This window comes from Lissotriton helveticus, chromosome 3_1 (genome assembly GCF_964261635.1).
Source record: "Lissotriton helveticus chromosome 3_1, aLisHel1.1, whole genome shotgun sequence".
In the NCBI taxonomy this organism is placed as follows: domain Eukaryota; kingdom Metazoa; phylum Chordata; class Amphibia; order Caudata; family Salamandridae; genus Lissotriton; species Lissotriton helveticus.
In genome coordinates, this window is record NC_136061.1 from 1,498,625,718 (window position 1) to 1,498,647,449 (window position 21,732).

General features: G+C 46.8%; 1 protein-coding gene across 1 annotated transcript in view; it reads right to left on the reverse strand.

Moving 5' to 3' along the window:
• The window catches only part of GRIK4 (glutamate ionotropic receptor kainate type subunit 4), a 596,594-nt gene that overhangs the window by 180,750 nt on the left and 394,112 nt on the right, over positions 1-21,732 (reverse strand). The window lies entirely within an intron of this gene.

The following is a 21,732-nucleotide window of genomic DNA, read 5'->3' on the forward strand; positions in this document are numbered from 1 at the left end:
ATACTCACCAGGCATATCAGCGACTGCCCTCAAACAGGGTCATAGCTTCAGGGGGGTGTTTGAGGTGTGACACCCCCCAAATAAATGCATTCTAGGCTTGGTATTTGGGTCTCGGGCCCTGCGTTGTGCCTGCCTGCCTGCCATGTCATTCTCAGATTTTCTCACTGTGCACCAAGAATAAAAGAACAACCACAGTGACCTTGGTGGTAAAAACAGGAGAGTGAGAGAGACAGAGAGATGCATCTGATGGATGAATGTCACGAAATGAAACCAGATAAACTTGAAACAATGCCAGCTTCACTGCTTGTCCAAATTGTGTGATCCAAGGCAAACATTTTATTTCACAAAACCTCTTTTTTATTTATAATCACATATGAGAGCATTTTTAATACATGAGTTCAGGATGCATGCTGTACAAATACTTATCATGTTTGATTTAATAGACTATAATGTTGTTGAATTTCTAATGAGAATATAGGCCATGGTTAGGGTTTAAATGACTACTGACTTGCCTCTTAGTTCACTAATGGCATTTCGCTAGGGGGAGAGACATTAATTTTGCTAAATTCATGTTTAAAAAACACCACATTTAATAAGTATCTGTCTATGCAGGGATATAAACTGATGTATTAAGGTAAATCACTTTCGCATGTCACAGAAAAATAATTTTTTTAACTTTCAAGACATTGTATCATATTTTTACATTACAGTTTGATGCACAATATACATGTCAAATGTTGTCATGGCTTGGATCATGTTTGGACTCTTAGAGCCAAACCAGACTCTTGGCTGGGAGCTGGCTCAGCTCACCCTATTAATTTGCAGGTGCACCAACCTCTATTTTTAACTTGGGCTTAGCACATGGGACCATCAGTCGCTTGAAAAAAGATTTGGAAATTCAAGGCATGGAAACATGGAGTCCTGTCCACATATACCCATTTTGAAAACTCTACCATCAAGGCTCCTCATAGCAATGACAAATAGGAGTGCGCGCAGTGAAAATACATTTAACATAAGTGAATCCAGGGCAGGGACTCCAGGCCATTGTGTTTGTATATGACCATAGTCATGAGCTCCCAGGGAGAACAACCATGGCCAGGTGGGATGGGCAGGGGCTTAGCTTTAGAGGAATGTTTGTGATGTGACACCATACAAATACATTCTTGGCTTGGTAGTTGAGTCTTATAACCCTGGGATGTTTCTGCTATGTCTGTGTCCGTTTTTTTTCTCTTTGGCTTCATTTGGTTAAGATCGTTTAACTTTCATCTTTTAGAATGGAACCTTAAATGTCTATAGTGACTGGCTTATCACAAAAATAGTAAATTTGCATATCTAAACACACTGACGTACTCCTTGAATGGGGGTAAGTTTAATACTTTTTTGAATTCACAAGCATTGGCAGCCAAGCATTGGCTTGGAAAGCTAAGCCAGTTTCAGTTTCCAGACATTCAGCTATTATTAAACTACCAAAAGGTAGTGGGATGGCTGCTTGTAAACAGTCCTACCAGTGGCAATCACTGGATAGCATTCCAACCCATTGTTTTTTGCTCACTGTGCCACTCTAGACAGAGGCCCACCTAATGCAAATCAGTACTGACCCTGGTCCTCATGAAAGCAGTCCATCCCAAATGCTGGTCATCTCACCCCTCCACCCTGCAGACCACTGCTCTTTTAGCTGGTAAATTTGAGGTTCACACCCCCTGAAACACAGTGACTAGGCTACGCCCCTTGCCCACAAAACTGTGTCTTTACAGATACCGAAAAGAAAAATCTGAACCGAGAGCTGCATTACAGTGAATAACAGCACAGTTTTCTGAAACCCTGTCTCAGAATTGATGTTCTTTCCTAAAATACACATTTGCAGACATCCTTCAGGCATCGAACATACCGTACGGGGAAAGTTCCCCGCATTTCATTATGTTTCCCAGCACAGTTTTTAATGTGAGAAAAATGGAAATAGGTTTATTGATAGGAAATGAATGTAGAAGGATCAGCGATCCTTATAAGCACTTGGGGTGTTTCTCAGGGGAGCAGAGGCTGCAGAGAGGATGCACTGCTTTTAACATGAGGTCTTGGAGGGGGAGATGGAGGAAGGGCGAGGAAGAGAGTGGGCGCGGGATGAAGAGACAAGAAGAAGGAAGGAGAAGAAGAGACAGAGAGAGGGGACGAAACAAAGATGGGAGAGAACGAGAGGAGGGAAAGAAGGGCAGAAGAGACTGAAAGAGAGAGAGTGCGTGGAGAAAGACAGTGGACGATATGGGGAAACAGACAAAGAGAACTAAAGAGGGAAGGCGAGAACGATGGAGAAAGGACAGAGAAAGGATTGGCGGGTTTAGAGTGTGAGAGTGATGGGGAATTTAGAACAGATAGAAAGAAAGAGGTGAGAAAGTGTGAGTAGTAAGGAGAACAAAAGACAGAGAAAGAAAGAGAACGTGAGGGGAGAGAGAATGAGAGAAAAAAATTAACAGAGAAGAGAGAGAACGAGTGATAAGAGTATTAGATACAGCATAGAGATGAACAATGTAAGAAGAGGTGAAAATAGAAAGTGAGGGTTGGAGGTAAGGTAGAACGTGACGAAACGAGTCAAAGGAGGTCAGAGGGCGCGAAGGAAGAGAATAAGCAGGCGGTGGGAGAACATGAATACAGGGGGAGCTAGCAGAGGGACGGAAGAGAGGAAGATATAGAGACAGAAACCAAATGGAAAGGAGTTAGAACAAGGGGAAGCATGAAGCAAACTAAAGAGTGTGTACCCACTATGGAAAGGGATAACGTTGAAGAAAAAGAGTCGAAAGAAAGTAGATGGGCAGGTACTGATGCTGTCATGAGAGAGTAAACAAGCAAAACAAGAAGACGTGTAGGGTAGAGGAAGAAATTAATAGGGAGGGAGTAAGAGATACGCAGGTATCCAGAGAGATATGGTCAAGAGCGGGATAGAAAGAAAGAGGGAGAAGAGGGTGATAGGAAAAGAGCGCAAGATTGTATTGTATTGTATTGTAATTGCATTTATATAGCGCTTACTACCCCTGACGAGGCGTCGAAGCGCTTATTCGGCGAGTAGCATGCTACTCCAGGACCCATAGAGGATTAGTGTTGAATTAGTATAGTGAAACATGCAAGTACATTTTAAGTGGTGGATAGGTTAGTCAGTTATTTGTATTTGGAATGATAGAAGAAGGATAGAGGAGGGCAAAGGTTTGTATTTACATATCGCTTGTTGACGCACGCTATTCAGGAAGCCTACAAAGGGTTAGTGGTGAATTAATATGGTGAAATATGAAGTAATTTCAGTGGTATTAGTCAGTTACTTGGAGTGAGAAGGATAGCAGAGGGATAAAAGGGGAAGAAAGATTTGCGTTTATATAGCACTTGTTACCCCTGATGGGTGTTGAATCGATTTTCTGGCGAGCAACACGCCACGCCAACCCATAAAGGATTACTGTAGAAAATTAGTACAGTAAAAATATAAAAAATATGAAGTAATTTGAGTAGTGGATATGTTATTCAGATATTTGGGTAGTATATAAGTATAGTTTAATATGGAATTTGAGAAGTGAACGTGTTAGTCTGTTAATTTCAATTGAAAAGGATAGTGGAGGGATAAAAGAGTGAAAGATTTTTTTATTTATTTATTTATGTCTTAGCAATAGGAGGAGGCTTTTGGATGAGTAAAAATGAGTTTTGGAGGGGAAGAGTCAGAGGAAAGAGTTTAGAAAGGTTTGTTTTAGGGATCAGTATAATAAAAGAGGTGTCAGGTGCTGCAAGGAGGGGTAGAGTAGGAGAGAGTCTAGAAAGGGCTATTTTGGCAATCATAGTAGTGATATGGGGTTTGGGATAAATGAGAGAGTGATGTAGAGGATATCTTGATAGATGTATAGGATGAGAGATACGGTAGTGCATTGGAAGGAGTAGTAGAAGAAGTTTGAGATGAGTCAGAAGGTTGGGCTAGAAGATATATTGAGCGAAGTATAGGCTGAGAAATAGGGTAGTGCATTGGAAATGCTAAATTAAAAGAAAGTGATACATTTATAGATCCATAATTACATTGAAAGTATATAGATACATAAAGGAGGTAAGTATATGTAGATTAAAGATATTGAAAGAGGCACAGGATGAGAAATAGGGTAGTACATTGGATATGCTTTTTCAGGAGAAAAGTAACAGACACACAGATCCAAGTACATGGAAGGTACATAGATGCACAATGGAAGTATGTACATGTAGACCAAAGATGATTTTTATTTATTTATTATTTTTTTTTTTTCTCTCAACAACATAATTATTTTACATGTTTATACAAAGTAATACACAAAGATAGGTACATATCTATAGTGAGAAAAATGCTTGTATACAGAGGGAAATGCTGTAAATTTCTGTTTGCGTATGGCGTTTATGTGGGGAAGAGCAAAATCTTGAGTAATTTTCTGAAGATAAGGTGGTTGTCGGTGGACCTTATGTTGGGGGCTAAAGAGTTCCATAGTTTGGCTGCTTGAACAGAAAAGGATGTGCCACCCATGGTTTTTTCCTTGTATGGTGGGATTTTGAGGCGAGATGCTCCTTTAGAGTGGAGGCTCCTTTGTTGAATGTGTTTGGTGATTTTATTCCTGATGAAGAGTGGTCCAATTCCATGTATTGCTTTGTGGGTGATACAAAGCAGCTTGAACGTGGATCTTCTGGCAACCGGTAACCAAGGTAGGGGAGATGTGGTCTCGCGGTTCGATATGCAAGAGTAGTCTGGCAGCCGAGTTCTGAATCCATTGTAGTCTTTTCATGGTCATTAAAGGTGATCCATAGTAGAGGCTATTGGCGTAATCGAGTTTGGACAGAACAAGGGAGATGGTAGCTTGGACCTTGTATGGAAATCCCAAATGAGGGAAAATTAGTCGCAGCGTTTTTATAGTAGCAAAGCTTGATCTTGCTAGTTTATCTACTTGGGCATTCATCGACAGCTTGGAGTCCATGGTCATTCCGAGGTTTCTTACTTACTTCAAAACTTTAGGCAGTGATCCCAGTTCATAAGGCCATGCGGCAAGTGGGTTGTAATGTTTCCAATCGCCGCACGTGAGTATTTCAGTTTTTGAAGCAAGATAGAAAGATAGAGAAAAAGAGGGAGAGAAGCAAGCTAGAAAGAGAGGAAGAAACATTCAATATGGAGTTTTCTCAATAAAGGGAGAGCAGGGCATATTTTTTGCGGCCATGGCTCACAAAATTAACACGCCAAATAGGTAGGGATTATGTTTAGTTACAGCCCTGAGCACTGGGCTCGTGTTCGCAATTGAAGGGCTGTAGTCTCTCAGGACCAAGTACCACAGAGACTGCCTCGAATACTTACCGGTAATCTTCGTTACTCCGAGTCCTTGTCTTCCCTGACCCAGTTCTTACCCACGAGATGCTTCTCCAACTGCAGAACATATTCCCTAGCCAACAAAACAATTCCCCTAGGATGGCCACTATTTACCCAGCCATCCTATAAACTGTAAACCATGACATCACTTCCTGTTGAAATACCAAGCACAGAAAAATCATAATATAGAGTAATAGCATAATATAATCACTCCAGTTGCGGCTGGCATTAATCGCGGGCGGGGTCTGGGGGGTCACGCGGGGAGGTAAATGTAATAATACATTTAAAAAAATTCCCTGGCTGCAGACCGGGTCCCATGTTTTCTTTGGTGGGGTCGCCGCCTAGCCAGGGGTATACTGGGAGGCCATTTTCTCCTTGTAGGCTGCATTGCAGCCTGCATGGAGAAATGGCAGAGTGCGCATGACTGGTTTGGGTGGCCCCAGAAGGCTGACCAAACAGTCATTGCTCCCTCAGGAGTGGGCAAACACTCCTCCTCTGCCCAGCCCTGCTCGCAGAACAGCCCCGCCCGCAACCAAACCCTTCTGCTTTCTCATAGAGCGAGAAGCAGAAACATAAAATGGTAATTATTACCATTTTATGTTTCTGCTTCTCGCACTGAGATAAAGCAGTGGGGTGACGCCCCTCCGCCCTAGTGGAGGAGCCGCCCCTGAATCAATCCCAACTCCAGGAGGTAGGGGCGGGAATCAGGACTCTGTCCAGAAAGACCAGGACTCGGAGTAGTGAAGATTACTGGTAAGTAACCGGGGCATTACCCCCTCATCCATCTTCCCTGGCCGAGTCCTTAGACACAAGAACATGCCCAAGCATCAAGATTGGTTGTACAAATTAGTAACACAAGGGCCACACACTGTAAATATGCCAAAAAATGAACATTTAATACAGGTGTGTAGAAAAGTGGAAACAAAACGAAATCAAGTCTGCAAAACAGAAGTCAACACATGTTCGCCAAGAAAAAGAGCAACCCAACTGAATCCTGACATGATCAAGGGAGGTATGAGGAGAACTCGATGTAGGTGCAGCACAAACATTTTTTCAAAAAAGCCCCCTGAAAAAGTCACCCAAAGCTGACACACATCGAGTCGACTGACACTGAACGAGAGGAGAAAATTGAAGCTGAGCAAACTCATAAGCCTTCACAACCACAGGCTTAATCCACCTAGAGACAGAAGACGTGAAAGGATGGGAAGTGACAAAAAATGCATCCACTTTATGAAAAGCAGAGCTCCTATCCCAAAAAAAGAATAATGCCATAAGCAGATCTAAGGTGTGCAATGCCTCCTCCTCAGCATGGATGTAATTTGGGAGCAGTCAGGGGTCACAGCTGTGACCTCTTGCTTGCTCCCTGCTACTCCTGGCACTCCCCTAGCAACGTCTGGCCTTGGAGGTGCCAAAATACGTGCCTCCTCTGAGGCCAGGGGTCGTAAAGAAAGTGCTAGGAGTAGCAAGGAGCAAGCTAGAGGTCACCGCTGTGACCCTTGACTATCCTCAAATTATGTCCATGCTCCTCAGGGGAGGAAAGGGAAGGAAACAACACAGGAAGGACAATATCTGAATCTGTGTGAAAACTAGACACAACATTAGGCAAAAAAACAGAACTAGGTCAGAAAATCATTTTATCTTCAAGAAACCTAATAAATAGAGCCACTGACAAAAGAGCACCAATCTCACAAATACTTCTACCTGAACATATGGCCACAAGAAACACCACCTTCTCAATGAGAAATTTCAAATCCATCAACTGCAAAGGCTCAAAAGGCAGAGACGTGAGAGCTTTAAGGACCAATGGCAAATCCCAAGGAGGGACAGGAGATTGAATAAGAGGATGCTGAAGAAAAAACCCACAATAGCTTTGAAGTAACAGGAGCTAGTTCAGCCACCCTTTACCCCTAACCACCTGGATTGCAGCCCAATGAGCCCTTATGGTAGAAACAGCAGGGCCAAGCACAAAACCTTCACACAAGAAATCAAGAATCCTCATGGGATCACCCTAAGGAGGATCTAAATCATGTGCCAAACACCACTTTTCAAAATTACCCCAACGACGGACATAAGATTTTCTTGTAGCAGGATGATGGGCCAAGTAAATTGCATCCGCCACTTCCCCTGAACAACCCTGCTAAAGAAGAACTAACCTTTCAGCAACCATGCTGCCAGACTCAGACGCCTGAGCGCAGCTGTCGAGATCAATGGAAGGGACAACGGAGAGGGCTGAAGTGGAAGTGACTGCTAGAAGCAATATCTGAGAGTACCAAGGCCCCCTCATCCATCTCGGAGCCACCAGGATGACTGAGGCATGGTCCGCCCTGATTTTCCGCAGGACTGCTGGAAGGAGAGGAAGTGGCAGAAAACAATACAGGAGACTGGTCAGCCGCTTGAACGACAGGACTCCCCAATGCTAACGGTGAGGGAGACAGGGCAAAATAACTGGGGCAGATGTGCATTTTCCTCTGTCCCAAAAAGGTCCAACCATGAAGCACAAAATCTGAGAATCAGCTCCTGAAAAACCTCAGGGTTCAGACAGAGGGAAACGGATGATGGAAACCTTCGGCTCAACTGGTCTGCAGGCCCATTCTCCCTCCCCAGAAGATAAGCAGTCTTCAGGGATAGGAGATTGAGCTCTGACCACAAGCAGATCCCCTGTGCCAGCTGAAAAAGAGCAGAAGCCATACCCCCTGCCAATTCAGGTACGACCATACCAACTAATTGTTCGTCACAGGTGTAACCCCTCTGGGCCACATCTCCTGTGAGCTGAAGATATAGCCAACAGTGCCCCCCAACCCGACTTGCTGTTATCTGTCGATATCACCACAGGAGCTTGGGGACCCAAGACAACTATCCTTCTCAGAAAGTCTGGATGTAACCACTATGGGAAAGTCTCCTGCATCTTCGCAGTCACTGGAATTAATGTCTTGTACATTTGAGATTGAGGGAGCCAGTGAGCCAGGAGATGGCGCACCAGAATATACATACATGGCTCCGAGGCACAGTGTTCAAAATGGATACCATCTCCCCCTGACTCCACAACAACATCCTGGAAGAGGCTGAAGTTAAGACCAACAAATTCTGCAGATGCTGAATTGACCAGAGGTGTCACTCCTCCGAGAGGAACACTTTCCTGCTTACCATGCAAAATCTGGTCCCTAGAAACTACAAATTCTGAGTGGGGCATAGATGTGATTTTGCATAGTTCAATAGGAACTTAAAAGTCTGAAGCAGATTGCACACTCCCTTGATATCTGCTTGTGCCTTTGAAAAACAATTATTATAATAATTTGAAATTAGCCAATCTTCGAGGTAAAGAAAAAGGTAAATACCATTACCACACAAGGTACCCATCAATGGTGCTAGCAGCTTGGTGAACACCCTCGGAGGTGGGAAAGGCCAAGGGGAAGGACCCTGAACTGAAAGTGCTAGGTGCCTACAGCAAAACAAACATAACGATGGTGAGGGGAAAAAATCGGCACATGAAGATATGCTTCCATCATGTCTACAGATGCCGGAAAATCCCCCTTGGTCAGGAAAGGAAAAATAGACTGCAGGGCAACCATCTTGAATGGACAATGTACAAGGATCGGATTTAAAGCCTTCAAACCCAATGCTGGAGGAAAATCACCTGTTGGCTTCTGCACCAAAAAGAGAATGGAATAAAACCCTTCTCCTTCACTCCGGAGCACATTTCCACCAAAGTCTGATCACTGTCCAACAAAGCCGGATGTCTCACCGGATCCCTTGAAAGTGGTGTTGACTTGAACAAACTTGGAGGTAGAAAATTCTAGGTGGCAACCCTCCGAAACCACACTGCCCACTGATCTGAAACCGAATGCTGCCAAACCTCCCCGAAAAACAGGAACCGATCACCAACCGGAGGCAAATCTAAATAGTTATACTCTTGAAGGAAGCTGCGGGGTGGAAGCCCCATTTCCTGCCTGGAGCCAGGTCTTATCGGGAACTGGGGCACCCCGGCCATGATCCCGACCACGAAAGGGCTGATATGCCCCATAGCTGGAGGAAAAATGCATTTTTGTAACCAACCCCGTGACCTTGGAAAGCCGACCGAACAGGAGCCAGCAACTTTTTTTTCTCAGCAGTCTTTTTAACCAGATCCTCTACCTGTTGCCCAAGCAACTTAAAACCATCAAAGGGCAACTTCATCAAAGTTAACTTCCGGGCTGAGTCATCTTTCCAAGATCCAGCCAAAGATTACACCATGCTGCAACTACTGCCCTAGATACTACTGCTGAAACACATATATTGTTAAGAATCGGACCTCCTCCTCCATCATACTTAACAAGGCAGAAGGATCCTTCTCTCCCTTCATCAGATCTGGCAGGGATTGGAAATCTTGAAGCAAATATTTGACCGCATAATTAGCATATGTTTTCACAAAAATCCCAACATTTGAAACTACATAAGAACGCTACAAAGCAGTCATCAATTTTTTGTCCACCGCATCCAGAAGGAAGGCATCCTCCGAAATAACATTGCCCTGTGTCGAAAGCCAGCCATGATGCTGTCCACCTTAGCCACTGGAGGAAGCTCTTCTGCAAGGTTCTCCTCAGGATATTTTTCAGGAAGAAAATGAGGAAAAGTTATCTTGTCAACCTCCCTATATTGAGAAGTAAGTACTTTACGAATGGCCGCACGGAGTGGAACAGGCTCAGTCTCAGATAACAAGTGAAAAAAACCTTCCTCCTCAACTCGAGTTGGAGCAGGATCAGGAAGACCCAAATTCTGCCTCAGATGGAGCAACAGAGAGGACAGCTCCTCCCCATGGAGAAAACGCCCTCTCGTACCCTCCTCCGCATTCCTCATGTGGACCCACCACCTCAGGATCCGCCAACCGGGGATTTTTGAGAGAAATAGGACAGTCACTCTTCTGCAAGGCAGCCTCCACTGCCTTCTCAGTCATGGTTTGAAACTCTGCCATAGAATAAACAGCTCCCAAAGAACCTGCTTCCTCCATATCTTCAAACACTGCCCAATCCACAAACAGAATCCACTGCCAACGCTCCAAGATACTGCCATTGTAATCAGCTGGAGTGCCGGCAATAAACTCCAGAAAACTCACAGGATCACGGCAGAATGAAGGAAACACGGGCACATATTGGAATGGGTGCCCGTAGTAATAAAATCAGCGAAGAACGCTTCGCGTTCACTGGAAAATGCCCAAAAGCTGTCCAAACTGCATAATAGATGCAGCATAATGCGCCAAACGTTGCCAACAGCGCATTAGGAACCGCTAAAGCAGGTTACTAGCAGTGCGATTAAGACAATGGCATAGCAAGGCCCGCCCGCTCGAGCAGGGCGTGAATGGACCAACTGACTTAGGCTAATACAGCAAGCCTAAACACAAATATGAAACAGAAATATACATAAATAAAAAAGAACTTCCAGTCCTTGTATCAACGTAATCATAGTCAGCTTGGGTCAATGAACAGAAGAAAAATATGACAGGAAGTGATGTCATGGTCTCCCTTTATAGGATGGCTGGGTAAATAGCAGCCACTTAGAGGAATTATTTTGTTGGCCATGGAATATTTTCTGCAGTTGGAGAAGAATATCATGTGTACGGACTGGGTCAGAGACGAGGAGGTAATGCAGGAGACAGGGCAGAAGGAACGTTGTAGCACAGTAAAGTAGCACGCGGTCTTAGACGGGATGGTGGATAGTGAGCACATGACTGCTACCTGTATAATCTCTGTAATTTGTATTTTATTTTCCGCTTTGTTCACCCCTGCATGTCTCCAACTGCCCAGAATATGGTTTATCTGGAGGTGGGCTCTGCATACCAGAAAACGTAACTGCCCATGAAAGGGAAGCTACATTCCAGTGCTAAATTGCTGTTTTTAACAGCATGCTATTGTAATTTATCCCAGCACATTAGATCAGAAAACTTGTCTTTACAGGGGCCAGTGTGCAAATGGTTCTTTCCAAGGCGTTATGTTCCAGAAGGTTCCATTGGCTACAGGCTATCCTATCCCTGTATACCCGAAGGTCCCTGCATCCTTTTAAGACTCCTTCAAAGTTTTCAGGCAATTAAGGGCTTTGTATTCCACAACGCTTTATTGCTCACTTAATTTTCCCATGAAAATACGTTTTATGTAACCAGTATCTTTACTTTGTAATTTTTTTTTTTGTGGAGCCAAATTCTTCTGTCAAACATGTTTCTTCACAAACGGAGTAAAAGCCACAATTGCTTAACAAATAGAGTTGCTTCGATTTTGTTTTTAAGAAAATGAATAATCAGCGCTTTTGTCGGCCGACCAACAATGCTTAATTATCAAGCTGAACTGCAACCAATCCCTGACACTCACACCCGTCTGTTCTGGGACGCAGGTGCTAACTCTGCTCCGAGTGAATATTTGTATCTGTCAGATCCCAGATTGGAGGTGATCTCGGCCCTCCAGGGATGAGGTAATTCGGTGGACCGCCTCCGAGCCAGAGAGAAGCACAACCTACTCCCCCTCACCACTGCTCCCTCTCTCAGTCAATTTACCTCATGGCGATTGTATCAAAACCAGCAATTGCAAACCTCGGTGGATCCATTAGCAGTCAATAATCACGCGAGATTTATTACTTTTAATTGCTGAATTGCTCCCGCTCCTTCCATTCCCTTTAGTCATCGCTAATTTCCCGCCTTCTTCGCCGGCTGATTCTCTACAGACCCCTTAAACGCTGTTTGGCTGCTCCTCCTCCTGGCTGCACTTGGCAGCATGTCGTGCTCTCGAAAGCCAGGCTAGCACAGCACAGTATCAACGTGCTCTCGACCCTTTGCCCCTCACAGTCGTTATGAAATTGGAGGGCAAAGTGTTCCACAGACTGCATCTTGACGTTGTTGGACTTGTCAACTGCATACATGCCAACCCTCCCTCCCCATTCAGGCGCAAAACTTCCGATTTCAAGGCTAGTCCCCCGCCTCCCAATTCCTGCATGCAAAAACCCGATTCTATGGCAGGACCGGAGGTTTCTGATTATGCTTTCTCATTTCTTTACTGCACAAACAGCAGCCAATGAAAGTAAAACTACAATGATAAAAAACAACATTTCCCATGAGGCTTTGAACCACGCCTCCAATATTACAACCAACCACATTAGTAACAAGCATATAAAGTATATAGACACTAATCTGGCCTCCTCTTTCTTTGCTGCTCCGCAGCCCAGATAAGTGCTCTTTACCTTATATGCTTGTACTGCTGTATGGCAGGCCTCATGTTGTAGATATCGCCTCTGGCGTGATTGTTTGCTTATAATTACTGATTTCGTGTATGTTTGCACTGTTTTTCGCACCTTGTATGCGCTGCTTATGCCGCTATTGCGACTCTTGGGATCGACGCCGCTATCGGCTCCTGTTTCCTTTCAGACTTCGGATCGGGGTTTCTCTGACCCACTCCGTGCCCCGTAGATAATTCTTGAAGCGCGTGTTGCGCCCGTAGGCCCCCGCTCTCTCCCTGCTTAGCTGCTTTGTGCGTGGCCGCCTGACTCGTGGTCCGCGATTTCGAGGGACTTGGACCTCCCTCGGGGAAGGAGGCGCACGTCGGAGCCCGGCTGAGGCCCGGCGTGCGTCTTCGGGGACTTGCGCACGCCAGTGTGCGCGCGCAGCCCGCCATTAGTGCCGATAGACGCTCTGCCCCCGGCTGAAAGGGGGAATCACGCAGTTTGGCCAGGAGCCGAGGGGCCGTTTTTGATAATAGAAAAGCAGCGTTTTCTTTCCCTTTTGCAATCGGAGGTCTTGGACATTAACCCCTAGCTTCCCAGTGACTGAGAAAGTGGGGCAATTTTTGGAAACCCTTTTCTAAGCTGGATAAGGGTTTTTTCCCTCCATTAGTCCTTGAATTGGACTTTATTCGCCTGATATTACTTGGTATTTCCGGCTCCTGCGCCTGGCACTTCCCCCTGATCGACGCCCTTGCCTGGGCTGGCAATTGTGCTTCCCTCTGGGGATTTCGAGTGGAATTTGACAATTTCCTTGTGAATATGGCAGATACAGAGTACTGCGAGGAGGAGGGTACTGCGTGCGACTACCAGGGCAATGATGAGTATTACGATGAGGAGTCCATGGAGGATATTATTGACAAAAAGCTGGACGCTAAACTAGATAAGGCCCTTTCCTCGGCCCTGCTTCCATTAGCCAAAAAATTGGAGCTGTTGGTCCCTGGTAAGCTACTTCCTCTTCCTGGCCAGGATCATTCACGTCCCCCCCCCCCTAAGAAGGTGGCTTTTGACCCGGCCTGGCCCCATGCCCAGTCCTATGATAAGCTTTATAAATCCAAGGAGTCTTCCACTGGTGACAAGGCCTTACCGTTTCCCCCCCCCCCGAAAGATACCACTACTGACACTGATACTGATACGGATTCCTCAGATGCTGCTCCTCGCAAGCGAACTAAGAAACGTAAGCATGCCTCCCCACCGGCCAACCCTTCGCCCTTCTCCTTTGACCCATCGGACATTGTACACCCTAGGTCCTCTGATTGGGTCCCTCCACCGGCTGTGGTGGAATACCTGGAAACTCACCTCCGTAAAGGTTTTGACAAAGAGGTGAGAGCACGCCTTAAGTCTGAGTGTCCTCGTCCCGATTTGGCCCACAAGGTGGCCGTCACCCCCGACATTGACACTTCCATGACTACTTTCCTCAAGAAATATAAAAAAGACCCTAAGAAAGGGATTGATCGCGCGCTCAGGGCGTGCCAAGATAAGGTCCTTGACCTTTCGGGGCCATTGGCCAAGATCCTGGAACTGGCCCTCCAGGCTCAAGAGACAGGGGAAGCCATTCATTCTGAAGTCCTAGCGGGTTGGGCGCAATGTGCCATTTGCATGCTGGGGAACGCCAACTGCGCTTTAGCTTCTGAAAGGCGGAAGTCAGTCTTGCTCCGGATTGACCCTCAGTTAGTAGAGTTGGCTTCGTCAGAGCCGGGTCCTTTGGCGGAAGGACAGTTGTTTGGGGACAACTTTGTGAAAGACATTGCGAAATTTGTTAATACCTTTGCGTCCCTTGATAAATCTCAGGCCTCCTTGAAGAGGGTGTTGCACCAGGTCTCTAATAGGGCCGGGCGTGGCAGAGGACGCTCGACCGGCCGCTATTCGAATACCAGTCCTCAAAGGGGGTACGCTCCTAGACGGGGCAGAGGATACACACAAGAGCCGGACCAGGCCGGTTTCTACCCGTCAAGATCCCGCGGCTTCAGTGGCCGCTATAATCGAGGTGTCAACAGAGGTTACAAGAATTTCGACAATCAGTCCTCTGGTAAGTCACGTGTGCCCTTTGGCCACTTTAGGGGGCAGGTTGCGTCACTTTGTGATGAATTGGACGAGTCTCACTTCAGATGCTTGGGTCCTACAGACCGTCTAGGGCTACCAGATAGAGTTGTTAGAATGTCCCCTTCAGACCTTCCCCCCTCAGCCTCTCCTTTTTTCCCTTCTAGAACAGAGTTTTATCGACTCAGAGCTGGAAGAATTGTTAGCCAAAAGGGCTATTGCTGTAGGACCCTTCATTCCCGAAGGCTTCTCCAGCAACGTCTTCCTGGTACAGAAGAAAGGAGGCGGCCAACGCCTGGTTTTAAATTTAAGAGACTTCAACCCCTATGTCACTTATCGCCACTTCAAGATGGAGGGTATCCATCTTTTACAGGACCTTCTGTTGGAGAACGACTGGATGGTCCCTTTAGATTTAAAAGCTGCCTATCTGACAGTCCCCGTCTGCCCCTCTCATCAAAAATTCTTACAGTTCCCTTGGAAAGGGCAGTGGTACCGGTACAAGGTGCTTCCCTTTGGTCTGTCCTCAGCCCCATGGGTATTCACCAAGCTCCTCAAACCGGTGATCTCTAGCCTCCGAGAGATGGGAGTGCGTCTCATTGTTTACCTAGACGACATGCTTATTCTAGCCCAAGATCGGTCCCTTCTTCTCACCCACTTAGAGTGGACGACGTCCCTGCTGCAGAATCTGGGGTTCGTTATCAATACCAAGAAATCGGTGATGATACCGAACCAGCAGATGGAATTCCTAGGGTTTCTGATAGACTCTGTGTCAGCTCAACTGCTCCTTCCTCTTCACAAGATCAGGTCCATCAAGGGGGAAATAAAATCCACTTTGACCAAGGAGAAGATTTCCTTGCGTGTGCTAGCGAGGATTGTGGGCCTTCTGGCTTCGTCAATCCAAGCCATTTTCCCGGGCCCCTTACATTACAGAGCCCTTCAGAGACTAAAAATCTTTTATTTACAGAGGAAATTTCATTACGATCACCTTATTCCTCTTTCCCCCGAGGCCCGAGAGGAGCTTCAGTGGTGGCTGGATCACATGTCAGCCTGGAATGGCCGAGCCATCTTCGGCGCAGCCCCAGATGTGGTAGTCGAATCAGACAACAGTCAATGGGGCTGGGGCGCTCGCTGTGGAGACTTTACCACAGGAGGACGGTGGTCAGCGGACAAACTCTCACTACACATAAACTGTCTAGAGTTGTTGGCAGGGTCCTTTGCCATCAGGTCTGTCTCACCGCTGAGGAGCAATTGTTGTATTCTCCTTCGAATGAACAATGTCTCGGCGGTGAGATACATCAATCGGTTAGGGGGGACGAAGTCCCGCATGCTGGTCCACATTGCGAAGGAAGTTTGGCACTTTTGCCTGGATCGCAAGATCTCTGTGGTGGCGGAATACCTTCCGGGGAAATTCAATCAGGTGGCGGATTGGAATTCATGATTTCTCCGAGACTTCAGCGATTGGAGGCTTCACCCATCGCTGTTTACTCAGATCATGACTATGCGAGGCCCCTGTCAGATAGACCTGTTTGCCTCTCGCCTCAATGCTCATCTCCCCCAGTTTTACAGTTGGAGACCGGATCCGATGGCGATGGGAACGGACCCGTTCCTACACCATTGGGGGCAACGGAGGATTTATGCCTTTCCCCCGTTTGCTCTGATCCCGAGAGTGGCGGCTTTGGTGCGCCGGCAGAGGGCGACAATAGTGTTGGTGACTCCGTTCTGGTCGACTCAGTCGTGGTTTCCCACACTGTTGGAGTTATCTGTGGATCTTCCCTTCCGGCTCCCAGTTTTCCCAACGCTTCTGCAGGACCCAGTGGAAGCTTGCCACGCCTTAATCCTGCAGAATCAGTTGACCTTAATGGTGTGGACGCTCTCCGGAGACATGAATGTCTTGCAGGTCTTTCACGAGAAGCTTCCAGCTTTATGCAGCAGGCGTGGGCTCCTTCCACCCGGAAACGATACTCTGCATCTTGGAAGAAGTGGGTGGGTTGGTGCCTTTCAAAACAGGTGGATCCCGTGGGATCAAATGTGACTGATGTGCTGAATTTTCTGTCTGAATGTGCAGCTTCAGGCCTGGCTTACAGGTTGGTTAATAATTTCAGGTCTGCAATTTCTGCTGGTCACGATCACATCGATGGTAAGCCTGTGGGGATGCATCCCTTGGTCTGTAAGTTACTTAAAGGAGTTTGTGTGGCCCACCCTCCTCGGCCCAGGTATTCCACGCTTTGGGATGTTACAAAAGTGCTTAATCTGTTGGAAACCTGGCCAGATAATGGTGATTTATCTTTAAAACAGCTCTCTGCCAAGCTTACTATGTTATTGTGTCTCATTTCATGTCGCAGAGTTTCAGATGTTAGAGCCTTAGATTTGGCTGGTAGAATGTTTTCACCACAGGGTGTCTCCTTTGTTATTACACGTCGGACTAAGACCATGTCACGCTCAGTGGAATATCCCGCCTTTCCACATAACAGCAAGTTATGTGTGTTGCAGTGTCTCAAATGCTATGAAGAGCGTACTATTGCACACAGGACGGATCCTTTAGGCCAGTTGCTAATCTCTGTTCAGAAACCCTTCAAACCAGTCGCTGCAGCTACCTTAGCCAGATGGGTTCGTTGGATTATGTCAGAGGCTGGCATCGATATCTCTGTTTATGGTGCTCATTCAACTAGAGGGGCAATGGCTTCTAAAGCCTATTTATTAGGTTCCGCTTAGAGGACATCCTAAAAGCGGCTGATTGGTCTTCTGATTCAATGTTTAAAGTGTTTTATTACAAACCTATTCCTCATGTTTCTGATGCTGTGATTGATGAGCTTTGAACCAGCATAATCAGAAGCCTCCGGTCCTGCCATAGAATACAACATTTTCTAGCTATCGCGACAAGAATTGTAGATTCTATTAAGGACACGGAGGCGAGGATTATCCCACCCGTTGGGACAGTTATGTAACTGTAAGTTGTTTGAAATGATGTTGTTTAACAACTTGTTCCCTCCCTATGAGAAATGTAGTTGGTGAGCTCCTTTTTCTCAGACTTATTTTTCTGTTTCAGGAAATTATTCCAACAAGAGTTGAATGCCTTCTTTTGATTGTGCTGCTGTTCCTTCCTGGCAGAAGATGATTCCTTCGTGGTTATGGATTGTTCTCCGTTGAGAATTCCTAAGGAACTGTTTTTCTCTCCGTTGAGAGTTCAAGACTTGGTTTATTATGACAAGACTGTTCGCGCAAAGAAAGAGGAGGCCAGATTAGTGTCTCTATACTTTATATGCTTGTTACTAATGTGATTGGTTGTAATATTGGAGGCGTGGTTCAAAGCCTCATGGGAAATGTTGTTTTTTATCATTGTAGTTTTACTTTCATTGGCTGCTGTTTGTGCAGTAAAGAAATGAGAAAGCATAATCCTCGCCTCCGTGTCCTTAATAGAATCTAAAATTCTTGTCACGATAGCTATAAAATTTTGTATTCCTATGCCTATGCTGACTTCAGCCGACAGGGACTGGTCTTGTGTGAATTGGAGTGTGCACTGCCTGTAACCTGCTCCTGCAAGCCAGCGCACAACATTTTGCCATGCTCTCGCTGCCTGCCATAGCGCTATCTTCCGTGCTCCTGACATGTAAAAAAAATATATATATATATTTACATTTCTGATATGCGATCCTGCAGCAGCACACTTTTAAGTCCCACACATGATAATAGACCCAATAGAAATCAATGGGAGAAATACATTGTCCCAATTCTTTTTTTTACATTTCCTTCTTTCCTCTTCTACAGCCACGGCCCGTGGAGGAAGTTCCGGTGGGGCAGAAAGGCGGGGCGGGGGAGGGGCAGGATGGGGGGTGCTGTAAACCGGAATATGGATAATTGGAGGTAAGTAAACAATTTAATACATAAAATGAATTTCGTAGCACGCCCTGCATCGCAAAATGCGATGCAGTGCGCTACGAAATTTGTTTTATTAATTCAATTGTTTACTTACCTCCAATTATCCATATTCCGGTTTTTAGCACCCTGCCCCTCCCCCGCCCCGCCTATCTGCCCCACCAGAACTCCCTCCACGGGCCGCGGCTGCTCTTCTAAAATGTTGACATGTGTGCCACTGGCTCTCACCGAAAATTGCAAACAGTAAAAGCACTATCTGTCGCTCTTGTTAGCAGTGTCTCCACAAAAAACAAGGGTTTGCTTCACATGGAGTCCATTCTCACAGACCTATGCAGGATAACTGGTGGCAGCAGTTCTTAGTTATGCCGAATCTGTGCTCAGAAGACACGGCTCGTACAATTAAACATCGTAGCACCGAACAGCACGGCTGGTACTCCAGCTCCTGTCTCTTAAAAACACAACCACACCCCCCCCCTGCCACTTTATCTCAATTATGCAGGTTACTACTTTTTCCGTTTGGGACGGTTTTACCGTCTTTGCCTTCCTCTGTCTTTCCGAGCTGTGGACCATATTTATAACATGATTTGCGTTGCTCTTGCACCACACAACATGGTGCAAGAGCGACGCAAACCTTAAATCAGATTTTTTAAGCCACACAAAGCCACTTTGAGTGACTTCAAGTGGCTTTAAAAATCTGGACTAACGCAACGCAGCTCAAATAGCTGCATTGCGTTACTCTGCCCTTGGTAGGCATTCCATGGGTGTTGTGTGGGTGTTCCCACACAACTCCTATGGTATATGACACATTCCCAGATCTAAAAAAGATCTCAAAATATATGCCTCCCCACGAGATGCATAATGAGGAGAAATAGCTTTATTTCTCCTTGTTACTTCCTCTTTGTATGCAGCAGACATAGACAGGTGTCCCTTCCTGCACAAAAACAATCCTGCATGCAATGCAGGCACCTTAGATGATGGTGCATGGGTGCCTGCGTTGGCACTAGGATACCAAAAGGGTACCAGCGCAGACTGAAAAGTCAGGAATATGCCGAATGCCTTAAACACAGTACATTCCTTTCCTTTCCCATTGACACAGCACAGAAAGGTGAATTGCTGCGCTGCACTTTGCAGCTATTTCATAAATATCCCCCTGAGTTCCTTAATGATTAATAATTCTCGCAAAGAGTTATTTTCAGAAAGTACCAAGCCGAGACCCCACCTTAAAGGTGTCACCATGTCTCAGACATAAACACTACGTAACCCTACTTCTAATCTAATTGCATATATTGGTGCAGATGTACTGAGCATAACTTTCTAAGTATACATCCTTCCACTAAACCCATAAACATCCCGGTCTGCGTTGCTTTTGCACCACGCAATGTGGTGCACGAGCGACGCAAACCTTACGCTAGATTTTTGAAGCCAAGCAAAGCCACTCTGCGTGGTTCTGAGTGGCACCAAAAATCTGGAATAACGCAATGCGGCACAAATCGCTGTGTTGAGATACTCTGTTCTGGGAGGGCATTCCATGGGCATTGCGTGGGTGTTTTCCAACACACCTCTCATGGCTTTTGACGAATTACCAGATTTAGAAGACCTTGTAAAACTGGGAACGCACCAAAAAGATATGACTTCCCAGGAGAGGCGTAACAAGAAAAAATATCTTTATTTCTTCTCATTACTTTCTATTTGTATGTGGGCTGAATTCTACAGCACACATAGAAAGAGGAATAGGCCTCTCAGGATTGATTTTGTGCAGGAAGGTGTCACTTCCTGTGCACCCTTGCACTGTGGTGCAAGGGTGCCTGCTTTGCCGATAGGCAGCACATTGTGAGCCAGCACAGGGGTAAAAAAACAGGAATGTGCCATATGGTGAATTCCTGCCATTTCCCAGTGATGCAGCGCAGCAAGGTGACTTTCATAAATACACCCCTGTGTGTTTTTGGCTATATTTGCTTGGAAAAGGGCTAAGTCAATCAATCAATCATAACACTTGTATAGCGCGCTACTCACCCGGAGGGGTCTCAAGGCGCTTGGGGGAAGGGGGCCGCTACTGCTCGAACAGCCAGGCCTTGAGTTGTCTCCTGAAGGCGAGGTGGTCCTGGGTCAGCCGAAGGTGGATGGGGAGGGAGTTCCATGTCTTGGCCGCCAGGTAGGAGAAGGATCTGCCTCCGGCGATGGCTCTTCGGATGCGTGGTACGGCGGCGAGGGCGAGGCTAGCGGACCGTAGCTGGCGGGTGGGCGTGTGGAAGGTCAGGCGGTCGTTGAGGTACTTGGGGCCCAGGTTGCGGAGAGACTTGTGTGCGTGGGTGAGGAGCCTGAACGTGATCCTCTTGTTGACGGGGAGCCAGTGCAGGTTCTTCAGGTGGCCGGAGATGTGGCTGCGTCGAGGGATGTCCAGGATGAGTCGGGCGGAGGCGTTCTGGATGCGTTGTAGTCTTTTCTGTAGCTTGGCTGTGGTTCCGGCGTAGAAGGTGTTTCCGTAGTCCAGCCGGCTGGTGATGAGGGCCTGGGTGACTGTCTTCCTGGTTTCGATCGGGATCCATCAGAAGATCTTGCGGAGCATGCGAAGGGTGTGAAAGCATGAAGAGGAGACGGCGTTGACTTGTCTGGTCATCGAGAGGGAGGAGTCCAGGATGAAGCCCAGGTTGCGTGCGTGGTCTGTCGGCTTGAGGGCGGTGCCCAGGGCTGGGGGCCACCAGGAGTCATCCCAGGCGGAGGGTGATGGTCCAAGGATGAGGACTTCCGTCTTGTCTGAGTTCAGTTTCAAGCGGCGACGTCTTTCATCCCTTCGTGGAGGCTGGTTCTGGCGGTGTCGGGGTCTCTGGTGAGGGAGAGGATCAGCTGGGTGTCGTCGGCGTAGGAGATGATGTTGAGGTTGTGTTGGCGTGCGATGGCTGCGAGAGGTCTCATGTAGACGTTGAAGAGGGTGGGGCTGAGTGATGAATCTTGCGGGACGCCGCAGATGACTTCGGTGGCCTCGGAACGAAACGGGGGGAGGCGGACTCTCTGTGTTCTTCCAGCGAGGAACGAGATGATCCACTTCAATGCCTTCTCTTGGATGCCGGTGTTGCTGAGGCGTTGGACTAGGGTGCGGTGGCAGACAGTGTCGAACGCGGCGGAGAGGTCCAGGAGGATGAGTGCCGCTGTTTCCCCGTTGTCGAGAAGGGCTCAGATGTCGTCGGTGGCTGCGATGAGGGCGGTCTCGGTGCTGTGGTTGGCTCTGAAGCCGGACTGAGAGGGGT